Source organism: Hydra vulgaris, chromosome 07, assembly GCF_038396675.1.
Source record: "Hydra vulgaris chromosome 07, alternate assembly HydraT2T_AEP".
Taxonomy (NCBI): Eukaryota; Metazoa; Cnidaria; class Hydrozoa; order Anthoathecata; family Hydridae; genus Hydra; species Hydra vulgaris.
In genome coordinates this window covers 12,107,501-12,119,708 of record NC_088926.1, presented here as the reverse complement: position 1 = coordinate 12,119,708, position 12,208 = coordinate 12,107,501, and the positions used below count along the sequence as shown (strand labels likewise).

General features: G+C 28.6%; 1 long non-coding RNA gene across 1 annotated transcript; it reads left to right on the top strand.

Annotated features, from left to right (window-relative positions):
• The first annotated feature begins 7,807 nt into the window (after positions 1-7,807).
• On the top strand, positions 7,808-9,864 carry LOC136082293 (uncharacterized). The gene is made up of 2 exons (XR_010639562.1): positions 7,808-9,572; positions 9,709-9,864. It is a non-coding gene; the product is annotated as an uncharacterized LOC136082293 (long non-coding RNA).
• Positions 9,865-12,208: the final 2,344 nt, after the last annotated feature.

Below are 12,208 nucleotides of genomic sequence, written 5' to 3'. Positions count from 1 at the left end.
TACAATGTTAAGAGTTATTATGGCTGCATGTATTTCATAAAGTAACTGGACTTTTGGATATAGTTGTAAAGTTATTCAAGAATTTTGTTACATAAATCAAGAACAATATTTTGGTATTCTAAACTGCCTCATTTTTAAAAAATAACCCTGTACAAAATTTACGGGTACGGTCTAATAGGTGATGAGTAATATGTAAATGTAGAAATATTTTTTGCAAAACAAAAGTAGTTTACATGTTTAGACAATCTAATCGATAATTACCCAGGTCAATGGTTCCCTGATTCCATAATGCTGTAATATATTACTCATTAGTGGTTAATTATATTGAAAAAAAAATGTTTTATGTTGTTAATCAAATAGTTTAGACGTCATCATCCGGTGAAACATTTCAATATCAGGTTAAACAAAATTTGAAAAAAATAAAAAATTTCACTTCACAAAGTAAATAATTATTTAATTACAAACATATAATAAATTATATATTTGTATGATTTTGAATGAATATCATTAATGTTAATTCTAAATAAATTATTCTTTAAACAGTTATATTATTGAACTCAAAATAAATAAAACTTATATATACAAATGGTTGCTAGATACGGGTGCCACGAGCGGGGCCTGAACTTAATATTTATTAAGTATACGTAATATATATATATATATATATATATATATATATATATATATATATATATATATATATATATATATATATATAGACACACACACACACACACGCACACACACATACACACACACACACACACACACACACACACACACACACACATATATATATATTCATTATGACTGTTATGGGCAATAACCTATTATATTTGACAAAAAAGTGTTTGAAAATTTATGTTATGGATTGCATATTTTAATATTCTCTTAAATAATTATACTATATAGATGCCAAAAAGTATTGTGTAAATGGCTATAAAACTAATTATCACAGTACCAAAATTCTGACCATTTAATTTCAGATGAAACTGTTATTTGTCAATTACATTGGCCAGCAGTTTTCGAAAAAGTTACTGTACAAGGAAAACAAAGACCAAAAATGCCACCATCTGTATGGCCAGGAATAACTTTTAAGTCAAATACCTACTCCATTACCACGTCATCGCACAACACAGATATCTTTAAGCGTTGTTAAAAATGTTCCAAATGATGAACATAGCACTTTTTTATTGGCTGATACAGCAACATATATTGATTTTAAAAATATTTAATATTTTTATGATTTTAAAAATGTTAATTAAGTAATCTCCGGATATTTTTAGTTTCAATAGTAACATATTTGATTAGATAAAAATTAATGTTCAATCTATTATGTTTTGTGATGGTACTCCTTTATTTCTCGTTAAAATATTTGAGAATTTACATTTTGAAACATTTCATTTTGGAATAAAATGTTTTATAAAAAGTTTGTGTAAAAATGGTATAAATATTGTAGATTCTGGTCAAAGTTTGAGGAAATTATACATTTTTTAAATGTCATGGAAATAAGTCATAAGAAAAGCATTGGCAACAAATATCAGTTATGTCTGCAAAGCTGATTGGAAAAAAAATATTTGAATCAGATACAGTTATACATAGATTTAAATATTTTTCCACACCTCGTGCTTTATACAACAAACTTAGAAATGATTTTTAATTGCCGTCAGTCAGTACTTTGACACGCATTACATAAAAAGTTTGAAAAATTGATGATGTCAGTTTCTTAGACTGAGTTTTCAAAATCATTGAAAAAAAAAAAAAAGTTTGTATAATTGTTCATGATGAAGTATATGTCAAAAAAATGATGCTCTTCTATGGAGGAACATTGTTTGGTAAATCTTTAGATGATCCATCATTATTAGCTAAGACTATGTTGGGAAATATAATAGTATGTTTCAAAGATGGTCCTAAATTTCTGTATAAGATGATTACAATTTCAAAATTAAGTTCAAATTTTCTGTTTGAACAAATAAACTTTGGCATAAAACTTATAAAATCATTATCTGTTGATGTAAAATTTGTTATCTGTGATGGTAATCGTGTAAACCAAGCATTTTTAAAATTATATCGTACTGTTCCAGAAAAACCTTGGAAAACGGAAGATGGGATGTATTTACTGTTTGACTTTGTTTATCTTTTATAAACATTAGTAATCTATGGCTTACAGAAAAAACTGGGGAACTAGTGTACAGTGATAATGGTATTCAATGAACAGCTAAATAGTCAAATTTCAGACTTGAATGAAATTGCTATAGCTCCCAAGGCAATTGAAAGACAAAATGTCAGGTCAGGTTATCCTGCTACTAGTAACATGAACACAGTACAATCTGCTTCATGTCCTGCTGTCTTGTAGAATACGCTTTTTTAGGCAAAGTCTAGGAGAAGCCAACTTCGACTTAAAACATGACTTGGGACTTCGACTTAAAACATACTGGGGCACTTAGTTGAGTAAAGGCTAGAGATGATGTCTTGATATAAATACTCATCTTGGGGCAAATGTTAAATGCATCCGGCCACTGTCTTGTAGAAGACCTCCTAGGCAAAGACTTTAGGGGTAAACAGATTCTATCTATTGACCAGATTTGTACCCCTTCTTCATCTATGAGGCTGACGCAGACGTATTTTTAATACATTGTTTTCAGTTTAGGATGTTGAATGCTGGATCTTCTTGACTCAATGCATGGGCTTTGCTTGTGTCTTTGACTTCTCTACTAGAGTTATGTCTTGTTTCTGATCTTAGTCAGTGCTCAGTTTCTCCACATTCACCCTTAGGTGCTTCTAATCACAGTTTGATCTCTCTAAAACTAATATCTCATTCTTCTTCATCATCTGAATCATCCTATCATCGAACCTCTTACAACTACCTTAAAACTGACTGTGACTCATTTCATGATTTTCTTCGTGATGGCCCTTGGGTAGATATCTTTCGTCTTCCTGCTGACAAATGTGCTTCTTACATAACTTCGTGGATTCACGCTGGCATGGAATCTTTTTTCTCTCTCAACAATTCCAGGTTAAGCCTCATTCTTGTCCATAGTTTTCCTCAAATTGTGCTGCTGCAATTTCCAATCAAAACCGTTACTACCATATCTATCAGCAAAACAATTCTCCAGAAAACAGACGTCTGTTTATTACTGCTAGAAACTATTGTAAAATTGGTTTTGTCTAACGCCAAAGCTCGCTATTCTCAGGTCATGAAATCTCATATTTCATCACAAAAATTAAGCTCGAGTGACTTCTGGAGTCTTTAACAGTGTCAATAGTAAGTGAAAACCTGTTATTCCACCACTTTTGTATGGTTCAAACTTTTTCACCCCACCTAAAGACAAAGCTGAATTTTTTGGTGAGAACTTTTCATCAATATCATCTCTTGATTCCATTAGTTGCGTTCTACCTGATTTAGCCGTTAAACAGTTTGATCCATTGCTTGACATTTGTATCACTCCAGCTTCTATATCAAAAGTGATTTCCTGCTTAAACTCTTCTACCGCTTGTGGTCCAGACAACATACCTGTTGCAGTCTTGCAAAAGTGTTCTCTTGAGCTGTCACCCATACTTTCAAAACCATTTAACAAGTGCTTATCAGATTTTTGTTTTCCGACATGCTAGAAAGCGGCATCTATTAGCCCTATTTTCAAAAATTCTGGAGAGCGATCTGACTCGTCTAACTACCGTCCTATTAGTCTTCTTCCTATCATAAGCAAGGTTTTTGAATCTTTCATTAATAAACACCTAATCTCTTATCTTGAATATAATAACTTTCTGATCATCAATATAGATTTTGATCTTCTCATTCTACAGCTTATTTGCTAACAGTATCAACCGATAGGTTTTATCGTGCATTAGATAAAGGTTGAGAGGTTATGGTAATCGCTCTTGACATTTCAAAAGCTTTTGATAAAGTTTGGCATGCTGGTCTTCTTCATAAGCATTCTTCTTACAGTGTATCTGGTAACATCTTTAAGATTATTAAATCCTATCTTTCCAATCGTAGTATAAAAGTTGTCCTTGGTGGACAGCACTCTTCTTTTTATTCTGTAACTTCAGGGGTTTCTCAAGGTTGAATCCTTGGCCCAATACTCTTTTTAATTTACATTAATGATCTTCCAGATATTCTTACATCTAAGGTGGCATTTTCTTATTCCGGATTCTATTCTCTATTTCAATAAATCTCAAACTCGACCTTGTATGGAATACTGTTGCCTTATCTGGGGCGGATCTTCCAATGATGCCCTTTCTCTTTTACACAAGGTGCAAAAACGCATTGTAAACATAGTTGGACTTGCTCTAACAGCATACCTCCAACCATTATCACATCGTCGTTATGTTACTTCTCTTTCTCTTTTCTATAAATACTATAATGGACACTGCTCTAAAGAGCGAGCATCTCTTGTGCCATCTACTAAAATTCATTCTCGTGTTATTCGTCGTTCAATTAAGTTTCATCCTTTTTCCGTGACTGTTCCTAAATGCTCTAAAAACTCTTAATCACCTAGTTTTTTTCCTCAAACATCAGTTCTTTGGAATTTACTTGCTTCATTTTGCTTTCCTGACTCATATAATTTGCAATCTTTTAAGTCATCTATCAATCGTTATCTTGCTCTACAATCTTCATCTTTTCTCTTTCAATAACTTCCAACTCTAATTAGTGGTTGCTTGCAGCCTTGTTAGAAGCGAAGATGTAAAAAAAAAAAAATTCTACTTTCCTTAAAGTTTTTTCAGATAAGACATACCATACCCTACTTACTATTTTCAAATAATTTCAAATTATAAGGATACTGCAATATTTATAAATAAAGTAATACTTAATGGAAAATTTTGAATGTGAAAGGTCGTGGAGCTGATGTAAGACACAATGATCTACAAGAAGTACCTATTTGTTGTCCTGGTAATTGCCGCCTTAATACTCTACTTCAGTTTGGTATCGCTCTTGAAATGTGTTGTAAGAATGGCAAAAGAGTTAAACAGTTATCAATTATTTAGTGATACTGCAAAATTAATTCACCACACTTGCTATGGTATTGTCGAGCTATGTAAATATTTATTAGTAACTAATCATGATCATGCACTTCTTGGTATGTTTACTGGTGACCATTTAGAAAAATAATTTAGGAAATTAAGACAAGGTTCCGGAGGTGCCTAGTTTATAAATGTTCAACAAGATATAGAAAAATTGCATATAAATCACACATCACTGTTTTTGTCTTTAAATATTGACATTGAGATTCTTTGATTTTAGTTTAAGTCATAAGTGTGCTTCTTGCACAGATGTTTTATGTCAAACAGGTAGTGAAATATTTGACAATTTAGAAAAACTAGAGTCATCAATTTCTTATACTACCAAAATGTCTTTGATATATATTGCTAGTTATGTATATAGAAATGAATATAATAAAAATAATTTGTTCAGTCAAACATTACTTTATTATGAAAAGTTTTGTGACTACCTTAAGTCTATAGATCATGGCGGTCTTAAAATTCCATATTTTAAACAATTTTTGTGCACAAATTACACCAAGATCTAATAAAGAACATGCCTTAAAAGTATTAAAGTCAAATTAAATTCATAAATTTATTTAAAAAAGAATGATTTGTATCTGTTGTTGTTAAAGTATATGCAAATATTTTCTTTGATATAATTTTTTTTTTATATATAAAATTTTAACTTTCTATTACATTTGAATGCAAATATTTCTAAATAAACTAATTAAACTCATTAATAGTCATATTTTGACTGGAGTATAATTTTATAGCAGAGTTGCTGATAATCAAAAATTGTACTCCAAATCTAAATCGAATAATACATTTTCTTAAGTCGACTAAAATCGACTAATACATTTTTAATATCGACTAAGTCGACTAAAAGTCGATTTAGTCGAAGTATGGGAATAATTTATTTTTTAAATAAATAGTAATAAAAATAATAAAGTAGTTCATATTTGCTTTCTATTTTTAAATATAATATCATTTATATAATAATGAAGCAAAACATTATGAGAGAAAGGTTTTCTCCGACAAAGGGACGATCTATTCCTAGACCCCAATGATTTAGATACTTGTTATATATCAAAAAGTCATTACAATCATGTTTACAATGTGATTGTATAGATGACATTTAGATTTTGAAGCTTCATAATTTAAATTTGCCCTAGAGCTCCGAGAAAGTATTTATGAAAATCATAAGCATCGAGTAAACAAATAAAATATACTTTTCGAAAGCATCGAGTAAACGAATAAAAATACATAATCGAAAGTTTAACTTGGTATAAATAATACTAACATGCTTTAAATTAGATAAAGCTTTAAGAGAATAAACGAAAAACTAGATAATAGTACAAAGTATTGTTATTTAATGAACAAACAAAAACAAAGATTGAAAAGTTAAATTGAATGAAAAGGTTTAAGAATTTCAAGATTTTTGCTCGACTAAATCGACTTTTGGTCGATTAGTAGGAAGTCTATTGTTAATTATATCGGCTATTTGATTTTTCAAAATCGGCTAATTTTTACTTTCGACCAGTCGACTTTTAGTCAATTTAGTCGAAGTCAATAACAACACTAAAATTTATATAAAGCAAATGATATTATTTACCATTCTAAAATATCTTTACTTTTTAAAAGAAGTAATGTGGGTTAAAAAGTCAGGAAATTCCGGTTTTGAAGTTACAATGGGAAGCTTTCCGATTTTGACTATTCGAACCATCCTCAAATTATTTTCAAATCTATACCCTCATTTGTATCTAACCGTATAAACAATAATTTCAAAGGTAAAGGTTTTTATAATATATTATAAAACATAAAATAATGAAAAGAAAAAAAAAAAAAAAATTGGTGAAAACTAAATTTACCCATGTTTAATACCCCTGAGCCAAATTACCCAATAGCGGGGCACGTGAGCCCGTCAGACATAACTTAAAAAATTCAACTTAAAATGTATTAAAAGCCAATTAAGTACAATTTTTTTTTTGCTTCCAAACTTTTAATGTTATTTATGTCTAGTAGTCTAGGGTCTTTTCAATCTTCAAAAGTAAAATAAAACTTGAAAAACTAAAAAGTTACTCATCAAAGAAAAAAAAACAAGCTAACATGCTCCGGTCTATCTTAACCCAATCATAATTGAAATAGAGACAAACTTTTAAATCAGTTGGTGTTTCTATTTAAGTCAATAGGGGCAGACAGAAAAGGGTCAATAGTGATAGACAGACAGAAAAGGGATGAATAGGAACAGACAGAAAAGGAATCTATTAGGACAGACAAAAAACAAACAAAAAATAAAGTTAGTTATTAAATTTATCAAAAAATGCATAATTTCATTGGAATAGTATATAACCATACTTAGCACAAAAAATGCCAATATAAAAAATAAAAAACTACATTCTCAATCAGTAATACCAGAAAAATCTTAAAAACTGTCCCTATTCACTCAGTTAAGGTACTTACTTGTTGCAATCGCTAATTATTTCTATAGGGTCACGGCTGTTTCACTCAATATAAAAACGAGCGTGACGTCATGAGTTTATCAAAAAAAAAAGTATTTCCGCATAAAAAGTATAAAAATTTACAAACTTTAAATTAATAGTAACTTTTTTATATAAATGCTTTCATCTTGCAATTAAAAAAATATAAAAGATCTATCTTTACTTGTTAAATAAATATTTAGATTAATTGGTATAAAAATAAATATTGCCAAAATATTTTTAATAATTTAGAACCACTTTTCTAATTTTCGCATATTTTTCGTAAAACATGAGTTGGGCCAACTAAGATTTCATAAAAAAGCTTTGTGCTTGATATTCGAAATTTGGAACACTTAACCCTAAATGTCCATTCTATCAGATTCCTGCGTCATCCTAGAGAATTTTTTACAAAAAGACTGTTTTTAAAGCATTTATATTTTTTAATTGATCGTTTTAAAATGCAAAACGTAACTTTTTTGATGGATGACGTAAGTTAATGAAATTTCAACCTTTTATGCAAATGAAAATAAAAAAATTATTTTACGTGCCTTCAGCTATGTTATGAAATATGTTTTCAAAAATGTCATGTTTTACAACTAATCTTGTTAGTTTTAGGCGTACATTTGTGTTGACGTTTTTTTGCGATGACGTAACCTTTATGCGTTACGTCCCAAACTATTTATTAACGAATATTCTCCAAACAACTGTTTTGGCGAGTCAATTTTTGAAGTATAAAAGTAAACAAAGTTACGCGGAATTTTTCTCTTTGGATTATCAAACTAATATCAGATAAGTTGTTAAATCCACTTTTATCTAGTGCATATATTTGTTAATTAATATTATTTTATTTGTTTTTATTATATTTATTATTAAGTCAATATTATTTTGATAACAATGTATTCAACTGAGAGGGAAATTCTAAAACAACATATTGGATGGAAAAATGGTTGGGAAGATAGGTGTAACTATCCTTTTGTTAAGCGATTAATTAGGACAGATAAGATCAGTAACAATGTCATTTCCATTTTAATGACAGTCTTTAAAATAAGAGGCGATTTATTTAGTTTTATGAGTTTTCTTTTGCCAATTGATTTTGATATGCCTAGTAATGACGAGTTTGATAAAATGTGCCTAAAGTTAACACGCCAAAAAAAGAAATATAAAAAAAATTTTAAAGCTATCAAAAACGAAGAATTTTTTAAAATGCAACTGTCGCAAGCTCCACCTAAAAAAAAAATCAGCAGATGCAGATGACTTTTTCACTTTAAATAACAGTCAGGAGCTACTGAATCAAATTGATCAATTAACTTCTGAAAATAAAACAAATATGGAGCAAATAGAAAAATTTTAAATGCAAGTATTTAAGTTGGAAGCTGAAATTACAGATTTAAATTCTAAAAATAGGGCTCTCAACACACATTGTAACTCATTAAGTTCTCAATTAGAGACTATGAGTATTAGGCTAATTACTGAGCTTCTTCAATATATAAATTTATTTGCTATTGAGTTTCATGCTTGATTTCCAAATGAAAATATCACACGAAAAATGCATGAACTTATTTTTAATGTGCCACTATTTGTAAAATTCCATAAAACTATTAAGTTGCTAAGTGAAGAGGAGGGAGAGTGTTTGCATAATAGCGTAAATAAGGAATTAAGACAGTTGCATTCAGTAAGAAATCAGGAGCAGAAGCTGCATATGGTTTTAAAACGCTTTGAATTGCACAGCAAAGCTGATAGGAAGCTTCAAGCCTCTAAGGTGAGAAAGTGTGTTGTGTGTTCTGAGCGTGGCGAAAATTCATTTTATAGACAAGGTCTTTGTCTTGTTTGTGGTCATCAAATATAGTTAAAATATTTAAAAAATTAAAAACAACAACAACAAAAAAAAACTATTTACAAGTAAGATAAATTATATGAGATCTTTATTTTATATATAAGATAATTTTATTCTGTTCTAATATTTGTGTAATGTTAGTTTAAAATATTTTTTTTTAATATATTGATTTTATATATTAGGTAGGTGCCCATTCTGTTCCTATCTTCAGAAGTTATTTATACCTATGCAATATCTTCGCTCAGGTTAAAGAATGGAATACTAGTCTTGCATCAAATGTATGTAAAAATCTAGCTTTTATATATTAACTTGTGATCAGAGCAACTGGTATATTGGTTGGGTATGATCTTGTATGTTTGCGTATTTAATATAAAAAATGTATTGTCCTTCATTATATGTAACATTTTTTTATAGATATATTACATATCCATTCGATGTTTATCACCAGAAGTTAGTTCTACCTTTGCAGTACCTCTGCTCTACATACCTCCTCGCTGGTTAAAGAATGGAATATAAATCTCATATCAAGTTGGTGTAAAAATTTAGTTCAATAAATTAAGAATTTGTAAACGTTATCAAAATTTTGAGTGGATCAATTGTTTTTCTGGTTTAGCATGAGTATGAATCTGATATCAATTGGATGTACAAAGATAGTTTACTACTTAAAGAACCTATCAGTAAACCAACTGATTATAAAACAGTTTTTAATGGGAATAAAAACAAATTTTCAAAAGATTTCAATTAGCTATTTGTATATTCAAACACTTTATTTACTGAGAGAAGAGACTATAGATTCAAGTGCTATAAAATAATTCTACTACCAAAAGCGAGGTTAATTCAAAAAACTCAAATTTGGTCATGAATTATTTTATTAGACTTGGTGAGTGTTTATTTATTAACAACTTAACACCATATTATTAGAACCGTATGCACAGAAAAAAATAAATGCTTAAGCTTTAAATGTTTTGACTAAATATTCTAAAATTGAATTCTGGCTTTATTTTGCAATGCAATGAATTTATTGGCTTAGAAAAATAAGTTTCTAAAACAAGAACTTCTAGGTTTAAAAATGTACTCTTTTAACAGCTAATCCCCCTTTTAACTACATTTTTCATAACTTTGCGAAAAGTGCGGTTTGCTTTCAGACCTCAATAAAGTCTGTTTTAGCTATCCTTAAACAATTAAGTAAGGTTTTTTTTGTTTTTTTAATGGTCAAACAATGGGTATATTTGAGAATAACTATCAGAAATAAATTTTTCTGATTTTTTTTTTGATAAAAAGTAACATCAAATTACTTGAATTCAGCCAACTTCATCATTTGTCGCGTTTTTTTTAAACTTAAAGAATTTTTTTTACTAATGCATTAAACGTCGTAAGATGAAACATTTTATTGGTGTTTTTATTCTTCTTACAAAACAAAATTATCTTTAATATTTTAAAAGTTATAGAAGTTTTAGTAACACCCCTTAAGAAGCCGTTAAGCTCGGTTTGAAACAGCCGTGGGGTAGATAAGGGTAATATGAGCATTTCAGTAATAAGAACATACTTAAAGATTTCTTAGATGTTAGCAGTGAAGTTAAAGTTGCTTTGCATTTTTTGAATCGTGGTGATAACAGGAAACAGTATAGTTAGCGTAAATTTATATGCAGTAATTAGCAGCTCTCATCTAATTAAAACGCTATTAAAATTTTTGCGTTATTAAAATAATATTATCACAGATGAATAAATCTGTGGAGCAAAATTTTGATGCTAAAATAATGAAATTTATTTTTTCATAAAGAAAAATATGTTAACTAGAAATCCATTCCATTTTTCTTTGAAAAACAATGCATAGAAACATTTAGTTTTGACTTTATTTAAAGACACCATTTTTGTGTAATATGAGCAGGCTCAAATTACCCAGTGTTTTTTATTGAAAGTACCTAGTTTACAGTAAGCATGGGCGTTTGGCGGTTCGTAAAAAACCGTTAATTTCCGTTGCGCTAAAAAAGATTAACGGAATTTTTATTAAAATCCATTCCGTTAAGACTTATTAACGGCTGTTGACTTATATCACGGCCGTTAAATTCCGTTAACGACCGTTAGTTAAAATATACTGCAAATTTGCAGTTAATATACATGTCTGTTTTGCAAAAGAGATAAAAAACGTAATTGTATACTTAATTAATAATAAAATAAATAGTAAAATAATACACAAATGCATACATACATTTGTTACAGCGTGTAAGAAATGTATACATACATTTGTTGTACATCATTATGTATGTATTACATGTATGTATTACATCATGTATGTATTACAGTGTGTAACAAATATTAAACAAAAAATGTCGATATTAAAAAAAAAAATGTTTCAATACAGATAATGCGCTTTATGAAAAAAAAAAAAAAAAAAGTTTAGAAAATGAAATAAATTTAAAAAAATAACTAATCCAACTAATTGAAGTTTATCCGCAAGAAAAATATTTAAATTATTTTAAACTCAAGTTACAAGGTTGTCAAAATGACAAAAATGTTTTAAATATTTGCTTGAAGCTTTAAAATAATATCGTATTATAAATAAATGTATAGAATTTTCTTTTGTATAAAATTTTCGCTAATATAAAATTTCCGCTTAAATAAAGTTATTATTATTTTTTTGCTCTTTGTCTTTCGTTTAATCGAAGTTCGATTAAATGATTGAAAATGAAAAAATTAAACGCCCATGCTTAGTTTACAGTCCTAAAATTGCAGTGGTTTTAATTGATTTTTGAATAAAAACAATGCATTGTAAAAAATTTTAAATTTTAACAATACTAAATACTTTTCTGTAATTTAAGTTCAAAAAATTTGTATTTTTATCGTTCAAAGCTTTGAGCTAATAAATTAAAAAAAAAAAAGAACTAATTTTTTTTAATTGCGGAAAACAAAGTAG